General features: G+C 45.0%; 1 long non-coding RNA gene across 1 annotated transcript; it reads right to left on the bottom strand.

Moving 5' to 3' along the window:
- Window positions 1-2,161: 2,161 nt before the first annotated feature.
- On the bottom strand, window positions 2,162-5,027 carry LOC135896725 (uncharacterized). The gene is made up of 2 exons (XR_010562788.1): window positions 4,915-5,027; window positions 2,162-4,850 (listed from the first exon to the last, which is right to left on the bottom strand). It is a non-coding gene; the product is annotated as an uncharacterized lncRNA (long non-coding RNA).
- Window positions 5,028-11,590: the final 6,563 nt, after the last annotated feature.

The following is an 11,590-nucleotide window of genomic DNA, read 5'->3' as shown; positions in this document are numbered from 1 at the left end:
AACAGCAGTTTCTTTAAAAAGTAACTGGAACGCCAACGCATTTCGTCGCACATGAAAATAATATATCGGAACTGGTGGTGTCCAGAGAATTCGTTCGAAGTGGATAGGCCGTGCGAACTCGGCGGCTATAATTCGTGAATTGAAATATGCGGCATAAAGTAATTAATTCAAATGCTAATTAACGTAATTACGTTAATTATTCAAATGAACTTTTTGTTTCTCGTAGAAGTATAGTTAATTATAGATCAAGGGTTAGAATTGTGTTATCTGCCATAGGCAATCTTTACTAAATATGGTGCAGCCCCCCAAAAAAAACACTCCATATAAATGGGCGAGGTTCACTGAACTGACGGCCTTATATGAGTCGTTACAAGACCTCATAGTACGAGATAGTTCAGTTTCAGAGCCTGAGTCCCCTCGCACCACCAAGAGACTGGCGTCTCTCGTATGAGCCATACGAAAAGCGGATTCAGCCCGATTCAGCTAAATAGGTTAGAAAGATATGTGTTTTATGTGTGTTAGGTCACATAAATACACATCAATGATAACAGCCATGTAACGCCTTCTGAAAGTTTTAATACTCATATATACAATCAAGAAATCTTCGCCTTACATTGGGTATTTTGAAAAGATATTTAAATTAAATTATGGGGTTTTACGTGCCAAAACTACGACCTGATTATGAGGCACGCCGTAGTGGAGGACTCCGGAAATTTGGACCAACTGGGGTTTTTTATAACATGTACCTAAATATAAGTACAAGGGTGTTTTCACATTTCGCCCCCATCGAAATGCGGCCGCCGTGGCCGGGATTCGATACCGCGACCTCGTGCTTAGCAGCCCAACACCGTAGCCACTAAGCAACCACGGCGAGTATTGAGAAGGTAAGACATAACATATATAAAAAGTACACAATATATAACAATTTCTTAACCAACTTATGACTAGAATTATTAGCATGACGCAATGGTTTGAGTACATTTCAAAGCATGCCTTATGCCATTGGTTTCATTTATTTTCCGGCGACAGAATAAAGGATTATAGAGTAATAAATTATCTAGCGCACAAATTAACAACAATGTTAACAAATCAATAATAAGACACAGCAATACCTAAAAAGCGCGAAAGTACACGAGAGCAAGTAGGAATAGCGGGGATTGCGTTACCGAGCAGCTGATAAGGCATATATGACGAATAAAAATTAGTAAGGCAAATGCAGAGCAAAGAGTAAGGAGTTTTACAAACAGTGCAACAAAACGTCTTTGCGTACCGGAAAGGCGTCACCCTGCTTGCGCTGTCATGTAACCCATGTTCGCTCCTTTGCGGCCCTTGCATGGGTGCCGCCGTTACACGGATTTATATGGTAATAATTTTCTTTTGCATAATTGTTTTATACTTCGCTATCACTAATACTGATTCGCCTTTCCGGAGAAACTGCAGCCTCCTTTTTTTCCTTTCTTTCTTTTTCTTTTAACTGCGAGTCCGAGTATAATAAGCGCTGCTGCACATGACTGCTATTGAATCTGATTTCGAATGAATCCGGCTTGGCCTCATTTCGGTTACTGAGTAAATTATATATATATATATATATATATATATATATATATATATATATATATATATATATATAAACGAGAAGAAAGGGGGTTAACCGAGGGACCCGATAATTATTAGTCATATAATGAAAAGCCAACAAACACTGACACCAAGTACAACATAGGGGAAATCCCAAGTAACCACGGATATCCGGGCGACGTCCGACGGACGTCCTTTCTGGATATTCGGGATGTCCGTGGGATATCCATGAATGTCCGACGTACGTCCGAGGGACGTCCCTGGGGAATCCAAAGGTAATCGCTTTGGCATCCGTAGTACGTCCGACGCGGACGTCCAGCATGGAGATTCAGGGGACGTTCAGGATATATATATATATATATATATATATATATATATATATATATATATATATATATATATATATACATACATGTGTGTGTGTGTGTGTCTTCCCGGGGATATTCCAGATATACACATGCCTTGAAGCGACAGTAGTGGCCGGGACACATTCAAGCACCGGACCATTATATATACATATATTACATTGGTCTAATGCTTGAATGCATTCTTGTTTTAAATAAACGAGAAATGAACTTACACCAACTTCCAAATACAATTAAACGTTTATTGTCACCTTATACATATACATAAAAAGACCAATAAGCAGATATATGCGTACTGTTCAAAGAACAAATAAATACACGGATAAAGAAGAAAACTTGCAATTTCAATAGCACAACACAAGGTAGAGAACAGCAGAACAAAAAATACTTATTGCCCACCCTGCATTGACATTTGTGTTTGCAGCATGGAATAAAAAGAGCAAAAATACATCAATTAGCATTATTAAGCAGCGAAAGCAACAGAAATGACATGAAGGAATTAATCTTGACTACATCACTTCACTAGCACTCTGCGACACGGGCACAAAAAATGACATTAACTGGCTAATGCCTTAAACTTTAATGTCATTCGCGGGGTGCCACACGGACATGCTTAATGGTATTGCAGCTTAAGTGTTATTCGCGACGTAGTGCGTTCTCGTAAGTCAACTTGCCGTCAAATGCGTACTCTCGTTCCCAATGTCTCCACATTCTGACGTAGCTAAACGAACTATTAGTGAAGAACAATCAATATATTCTTCACTTTCTTTAAACAATAGCTCTTTCTCGTGGCGTAGTGCGTTCTTACAATTATTAAAACTCACTTGGCCATCGAATGCGTACTCTCGTTTACAATGTCCCCGCCGTGGCCGTAGTGACCATATTCTCACGATATTAAACAAACTTGTAGATAAAAACAACTAATATATTCTTCACTTTTTTAAAAGGAGCTTTTTATTTTTCGTAGAGATCAGCAGGCGATCTTGCTGCTACTGACGGCTACAGCTCTGATCATGAGCGCATTAGCCAGGAGAAGCTCTTTGCCAGGAGAATCAAAAGGGCGCCAATGAAGAGTCCGCGGTAGCTAAAGAAAAATGTAGACTCCGGGGTCCTGCTTACCAGAAAACCCGCATTGACTTGTGCGTACACCTCTCCTAAGGGATCCTGTTCCGTTCTCACAGCGAAGTGAACCATCCGAAGCGTCACGTAGAGTATATCCATCAGGGAAACAAGGCACATTGTCCTGGTAGTTCTGAACTTAGTGTCACACATTACTTCCCCCCTCTTCTTTGGCTTCTGGATTGGATTGGCGCGGCTCGCTACGTGCTTGCGCGCGCTTTTCCGAGCGCAGATTGGTGTGCGCCTGGTTTCTGCACTAGGCTGTTATGCGATCGCTTTTTCGAGCGCAGATTGATGTGAGCCTGGTTTCTGCACTAGGATTTTGCACGATCGCCTGCTTTTTGCACTGGGCTTTCAAAAGGCGAAGTGAGCGTCGCTTACTGCGGAAGTGCAGCGCCGCGGGCCTACCGTGTATGGAAGCGCGCAGCAATGCCGGGAAACATTCATACAAAAGCAAAGGGTCAGAAAAGTGCGCTTTATTTTCCATTACTATGTCACAGTGGGTAGCGCCGTGCGATCGCTTCAAATAAACGCAGAAACGAGTCCTTGCAGCGCATGTGCCCATTAATCGATGCCCACCATAGCCATATCAGGTGCGACTCGAGAAGCTGTGGAGTCACCCTGTAGCCGGCGGAGTCGAGGTAGCGCTTCACCTTCTGCCAGTAGCTTTCGATTTTCTGGGTGTGAGCGCCCGTGATTGGGTCTACAAAGTTCATGCTGTGGTTAACAGCCTCCCATTGGAAATTCAGTCTTGCTCCGTTAGCCCCCACCAAGTTCGGGATGCAGTTGTATGGGGCCCATTCATCACTGTGGATGGTGGTTCCCGGTTCAACGTTGGCTGCAATAATGGGGCCTAGCGTCGCCGCGTCTCGTCGGTCGACCTTGAATAGTCGGAGCTCCCCGGTGGTCACGCAGATCATGCCGAATACCCATGGTCCACGATCTGCAATGCCGCCGTAATTTTGGCGGCTCGGCGGAACGTTGTCGCCCGTCATCAGGCGGCCTCGATTGTATTTTCGCTTGCCGCGAAGGAGGCATTCATCAATTTGCACAATCCTCCCGGGGCCACCGAGTGGGGGTCGCGCCAGCAGCTCGTCCCGCACGACCTCACGAGCGTAGTTCCTCCAGTCGGCGATGACATGGTCCGACAGATTAAGCAAGTCGCCGGTCATCTCCTTCATGAGCCAAGTGCCTATGTTTTTGCTCACGCAGTACATGAGCCAAATCACTTGCCGCCTGCAGTAAGCGACGCTCACTTCGCCTTTTGAAAGCCCAGTGCAAAAAGCAGGCGATCGTGCAAAAGCCTAGTGCAGAAACCAGGCTCACATCAATCTGCGCTCGAAAAAGCGATCGCATAACAGCCTAGTGCAGAAACCAGGCGCACACCAATCTGCGCTCGGAAAAGCGCGCGCAAGCACGTAGCGAGCCGCGCCAATCCAATCCAGAAGCCAAAGAAGAGGGGGGAAGTAATGTGTGACACTAAGTTCAGAACTACCCATTGTCCTTAGTGAGCGTAGTGTCACAACCACCGTCCTGAACTTCCGATGTCGCCTCGGTGCAGCGACCAACATCACAAGGCGTACAAATGTTTGCAGGGACAGCCCGACCGCACATGTTAATGCATGCGTGCGGGGTATACGCGCCACTGCACAGTTCTAGACTTGCGAATTCTCGAGCTGTTGACTGCTGGCTGCCGGTGCGAGATCCGAAGTCCTCGAATATTGTCTTTGTTTCCAGCGACGCTCTTTTTTCGCGCGTGCGGCTTCTCCCGCAGTCTAGGCATCCTGGCACCTGTGAAGAAAACACATTTCAATACCCAAACGAATTAAAAAAGAAATCGATGTAGCTGTCATACCTTGGTAGCTGAGTAGGAGACTTCGGCAGGCACGGAAGGTGACAAACGCTGCTCCGCTGCCCTAAAACGATCGCAGAATGAAAAAATGGCGTGGCGACGATGGCTAGAGCTTGGATTGCATTGGATGACTGCAGCGTTCTGCTTTGCCAAGGTTCTAACATTTCCACGTGCATCTACGCAAACATAAATAGGTTTTTAAAATATTCTATTATTACACAGTTAAATATTTACTTATTCTGGGAATATTCGGTATCTGATTTTCGAGTTTTTTCAGTTTCTGCTAAAGCTGTCGGCGCCAGAATAACATAGCCTTTGAGATTACTGTCAATGCATGGCGGCTCTGACGCATTATAGCTTTCGTAATCGCTTTCAACGCATGCAGCCACCAAAAGCGTAGCCTTTGAGATTTGTTTTTGTTACCTATAATGATATTATTGTATGCACAATTGAACACTGCAGACAACTTCCTGTTTTAAGAAACCAGCCAAAAACAGGCGCACACAGGAAACATACGAGAAGACAGGAAAGAGGCTGGAAGAGGCCTGTCTTGTGTATGTTTCCTGTGTCCGTCTTTTTTTTTTGCTGGTTTTTTTCTTAATACAATGCACCAACTAGCCCAACAACGTGTTTTACTTCCTGTTCCAATGATAAACCTGAACCTACATGTTAGGAGGTCAGGACCAAAACTCTATGATCAGGAACTTTTCATAATGAGGGGTAACTTGAGTGCTTGGCTCTAGGTCGAATAAGTGGCTTCAAATGGGCGCTTATATATTCTGGGGCTCTATTCTGGACACGCATGGCGGCTGCACGGCCGCCATTAGCCGCCATGTTTACTCTCTGATTGGCTGTCGAAAGGTCACGTGTTTTGAAATTTGTGCCGGGAAGCGGAAGTATTGCAAAATGCAATTTTGCGTTTTCATCAAGATGACGAAACGTGACGTGGAGCTGCAAATGTTATGGACTAATACATTTTTTTGGTCCTTGGCAGATATATTGTGATGTTAGCGCTTCAAAAAGAATGTGAGCGGTAGCGTGCAGAAGCCAGTGCAATGCATCTGCAATTGCGCGAATATGTGGTGGCGATTCAAGATATGCGCCATGCCAGCTTGCTGATTGGCTGAAGGGATATCTCATGAGGAGCGTCACAGGAAGGGCTGTTTCGTAAACGTCATTTTGACGATGCGTGACGTTGCGCAGGGCCGCCATTGCTGAGATTTTCCGCCATAATTTTTGCTGCGACGAGCCGCGCGAATTATGCTAATGGGCAGCCATATGCAATGGCAGCCGAGAGGAATGCGTATCGCCACATTTTCCCCGTCGTTTGGCGCCACGAAAATATTTTGTTCATAACGCGTGCTCATAGTATTTGCATCGCTCTCGGGTGGTGTTGGCATTTGTGTTTGGGGCCATTGTTTTTTAAAAGAACGCGTTTATACGAAATAATATTGGTTGAATATAGCAAACTTTCAGCAATGTTGTCCACTTTTCACTGCTGCATTTCTATTGTAATCGAGATTAATGCCTTTTCGCACAATCAGACGTTATGACAACGGCCTCTTTCTAATTTATAAAAAGAAATGTACGCAAGGTGGCGCCTTGAAGTTTCCTCCCGCGGTGCGAGTAACTAGCGAAATGAACAAGAGATGGCAGCGCCGGCGCTTGCGTCGCGCTAGTGGTTATCTCTGGCGCCCGCAACGCTATCGGTGATATTCGGCCGTTTCTGAGCCAGCCGAGTCGGGCTGAGTCACTTGCGTTTCACGAAATAGCGATAACGTGGCCTAGAACGTGCGCGCATCACCACTGGTAGGTCGCGTATGTTGTCTCAAGCAAGGAAACAAGGGCATTGGCGCCAACATGCGATGACTCATTGCATTTTCCGGGGACACGCATCCTAGCTATTGAAGCAGACGACGGCTTGTACGCAGCAGACGACGGAAGCGCGAAGCGTTTTCGACGGAACAATCATACGCTTTGAGATAGCTGCTTTATTTTTACTGCGGAGGAAAACTGTTTTGCTTTACCGATAACGCTACATTCAGTGCCTTCATTTCAGTTTCTTAGGCGAAACGTCAAGTTGGCGTCACGCTACGTAAGCAAAACTGGGCCACCGGCGCCATTTTGTTTGCGTCGCGCCTACGTCACGCACCGAAGAAAATGGCGGAATGTCCAGAATAGCGCCCCTGCTAGTCATCCACAAGCATTTTTTTAAAGCAAACTACAAATTGTTTGTATGACCCACCGATAGAAAAAAAATCGTATTTTAATACTGCGATGTTAAAGTGGGCAGAATTTATATCAAGTTGGAAATATATTTATTTTGCTTTGAAAAAAAGAATGAACTGTGTCCGATAGAGAACAAAAATAAACAGATATAATATGAACAAACTAAAATTTCCGGCAATATATTTATGCTAGTTTATATATAACTCACTAGTGTATATCCTGGGCATGCCTATTTATGGACAGCCAGCGGACGTTCAAAATGGGATGTCCCATGGACATCCCGGTGGGATGTCCTTCGAACATCCAAACAGGATATGGACTTTTCATGTACGTCCCACGGACGTCCGTGTTGGATATCCGGATGGATGGACGTTGGGACTTATGGTGGACGTCCCACGGATATCCGTGGTTACTTGGGATTGCATGTGCTTAATAAATGAAATAAAGTAATGATAAATTAATGGAAATTAAAGTGGATGAAAAAACAACTTGCCGCAGGTGGGAACCGAACCCACAACCTTCGCATGTCGCGCAGGTTATGGGTTCGGGGTGCGCCCCTCCCCCACGCGACATGCGAAGGTTGTGGGTTCGGTTCCCACCTGCGGCAAGTTGTTTTTTCATCCACTTTAATTTCCATTAATTTATCATTACTTTATTTCATTTATTAAGCACATGCAATTTCCCCTATGTTGTACTTGGTGTCAGTGTTTGTTGGCTTTTCATTATATGACTAATAATTATCGGGTCCCTCGGTTAACCCCCTTTCTTCTCGTTTATTACATAACGAGGGTCTCGAATCCGGCAATATTGATGCCTTCAGGTAGCATATGTGGGTTTATTGACCAGTTGCCTTCACCCGAAAAGATCACGTTCTCGTGACGCCTGCGGCAAAAAAGACGTTCCACGTCCGCCGCCAAGGTCTGTGAGTGGGGGCGCTGGCTAACACTCCCAGGGTTCTACTAGTACACATAAATACCCAAGAAAGTGGATGGGGAAACGCCGCCGCGGTAGCTCAATTGGTAGAGCATCGCACGCGACATGCGAAGGTTGTGGGTTCGGTTCCCACCTGCGGCAAGTTGTTTTTTTCATCCACTTTAATTTCCATTAATTTATCATTACTTTATTTCATTTATTAAGCACATGCAATTTCCCCTATGTTGTACTTGGTGTCAGTGTTGGCTTTTCATTATATGACTATATATATATATATATATATATATATATATAATGACCTCTGCATGCAAGTGGCGATGTTTCCATCCCTAATAAATGTCGTAAATTACTAAAAGAGTTTCTTTTTTCGTTTTACTTCCTTTTTTTCATGATGGGTTAGCGTTGCTATTATACTGGACAGAGAAGCAATACTGAGACACATATCATTCACGTGCATTTCACACGCCGTTGATAAAAGCCTCCGTAGAAGGGGTCACTGAAGTCTGCAGGTTTTCTTCAGGATCAAAAAAGCACGCAAAACAATTTGAAGCGAGGTGAACAAACAGCAACATATTCACTCTCTATATGCATATAGGCTATCCATACTATTAGAAATAATTGTTAGTTGACTACCTCCTCTTCTTGAAGATATTTAATGAACCTTATCCGTTGTATGTATTTAAATATATTGTATTTGTGCATGGTGTTCGCAGTGGAAACTTGATGAGGTAGCCGCCGCTGGTGCTTCTAATGCGCTTGTCCTCTTATTGGCGGGATTTGCAGAAATAAAGCGAAATTATGAATTAAAAGCTGCGCACGTCCGCAACGACCATGGTGGAGTAAGATTCTAGCCACAATAAAATTTTATGTGAAGAGGTAGAATTCGCCGTTGCTTAGTTGATTTGGTGTTACGATGCTAAGCACGAGGTTGTGGGATCAAATCCCGGCCACGGCGGCCGCATTTCGATGGAGGCGGAAGGCAAAAGCACCCGTGTACTTAGATTTAGGTGCACGTTAAAGAATCCCAGGTTATCAGAATTAATCTGGAATCCCCACTACGACCTACCTTATAATCAGATAAAGGTTTTTGCACGTAAAACCCCATAATTTAGTTTAATTAAAAGGTAGAGGCAACTCAAAATAAACCTTAAATGATGTGGGGAACATAACTCTGCTTATGGCACTTAGGGGGGGGGGTGCGCCCCTCCCCCCCGAAAACTTATGAGGAGGCTCGGGCCCCACAGCCCTATCGTAATCGGCACCTATGGATTGCGCATTCGATTTTTCGCCCTGTGGTGGTTGCGATTCCGGCAGGTGACGGAAGCACAAGAAGAATAAGCGCCGGAACTGCTGCGTAACGGGCTGCCATGTCACAGCGGCGAAGAAGACCCGGGCGAGAAATGACGGCTTCCCGTATATGTATATATATACAGCCCCGCGCGATGGCCACACGAGGCACTTTGCATGTATCGGTGGGCTTCCTTCACGCTCGTAAAGACACTTTCATGTAGCATGTATTGAGCAAGAGAAAGCTGTATCGGGAGTTTTTCATGTTTTGATACAATTTTCTCACTGACACTTTAATCTAATGATAATATTTGAGAAGTTGGTTAATTAATTAAGTCTAATTTTGTAATTAGGCGGAATGCAAAAAAAAAATATCTGAGTATCTCCAAGCGACGGAAACAATATTACTTTGGTTAGATCTGACGAGCTACGTGGCATTTGCATATCTTTAAAGTTTGGTGCATGATAGTTGGGACACCTTGTATAACTACCATAGGTGTTATTCGGATGGCTTCATGTAGTATGCATACTGCATTAAAGAAAAATATGTTAGCAGTTCTGGCCAAGCTGCAAAACAATGACACAGCTGGCAGCAACAGAAATGAAAAGCTGCTGCTCGTGCCTTCTTTTCCTCGCTCTCAATTTTTGCCTCCAGAGGCACTGTTGGCATACCGCGCCAATGCAGTAGACTTCCATTAATTCGACTCGTCTTAATTCTATCAATTGGGTTCATTCGACCCCGGCCGAAGGCTCCGGCCGGCGCTCATACGTTTCTATGGGCCCAAACTTTCGTTATTTTGATCCAAATTTGTCCTTCGCCAGGCACGTGCCCAGAGGGGGGTACGTGACTGGCGAAGCCAAAGAGGAAGTCAAAGGTACGAAGCCAAAGAAGAGCGCGCACTTGAAATGAGGCGCCTAGATATCGAGTTCCTGAAGGCTGATAGTTCTGATAGATACTGAAAGACCTAGCACAGAGGCACGAGAAAGCGAGCGCAGAATGAACGACTTGATGGCACCCTACGCAGTAGGAGGAGACATAGGTATTTTTCAGGTGCAGTTGAGCGCGCGTGTGAGAAGGCAAAATTCGCGAGAAACACGTGGCCGCAACGCTTGGTTACGTTGCTACCACGTGAGGTAGCTGATATCATTGCCCGCATGGGGAAAGAAAAAGCAGAAGACCTCGATGAAGTCAAAGCGAGTTTGCTTAAAATGTATAGATTATCAGCAGAATCATTCAGGCGAAAATTCAGGGAGGTCGAGAAGACCAAAAGTGAGTCATACTCAGATTTGGCATACACCTTGGAGGTAAACCTGAAAGAATGGCTGAGAGAAGAGGGCGCACTCGGCGACGCCGAAAAGACAATGCAGTGTGTTGCTTTAGAACAAATCTACCGCCACCTGCCAGAAAACATCAAGTATTGGGTTCAGGATAGGCCAGGCGTGGACACTATCACGAGAGCGGCCGATCTCGCTGAGGAGTACGTAACTCGCCGTGCGTTCGAAGGCAACGAAGCTCCTAAGAAGGAGATCAATAAATACAGACCCGGCTACCCGGAGCGATGGTCAAAGTCGAGTCAGTATAAATCCAAGCAAAGGTCAGATTCGGTGAAAATTAGTGACGAGAACAGCAAGGGAAAGGAGGAGTCACCCTAACATTTCGGGAATTCACTTTTTCTTGCTCTCGTTATATCGAGAGAGTCAAAAACTTGGTTAGAAACATTTTAGGCATTCATCTATAGCGTTTGTTGACCCGGTGCGTGAAAGCAAGAGCACTAAGAAGAAAAAAAAAACATTACATTAATTGAGCTAACGCTCGACCGGCTTATCCCATTGATAACGTGGGCAGAGCTTCGCTCTGACAGGAACGTCACTCCGTCAATGTCTCAAGAGCCTCGGCGGCAGGAGAGCTGACCAAAGTTGGTTCTTCATTCTATGAGCAGACCATAGACACGAGCGCGGTCACTACTGCCTAAGCGCGCCAACCGCCGAGGACCTTCACTGGCAGCCCACCAACCAGATATATTTGTGTCAAAAGGGGATGCTTGCTGTGCGCTGACTCAATGGCTGACTCAACACTGCGATCAGCAAAAGCATAGCCTTTGAGACGTGTTTTTGTTACGCAAAACGTTCGCTGGGTCGTGAATAAAACTGGCAAAAAAAAAGGAGCTGATTATGTGAATAAAGCAAAATCGTCAATGATCGTTTAGCTTGTTTAGCCTCCGTTTTGCTC

Source organism: Dermacentor albipictus, chromosome 1 (genome assembly GCF_038994185.2).
Source record: "Dermacentor albipictus isolate Rhodes 1998 colony chromosome 1, USDA_Dalb.pri_finalv2, whole genome shotgun sequence".
Classification (NCBI taxonomy): domain Eukaryota; kingdom Metazoa; phylum Arthropoda; class Arachnida; order Ixodida; family Ixodidae; genus Dermacentor; species Dermacentor albipictus.
The sequence above is the reverse complement of the archived record's forward strand: the minus strand, read 5'-3'. Positions and strand labels throughout refer to the sequence as shown.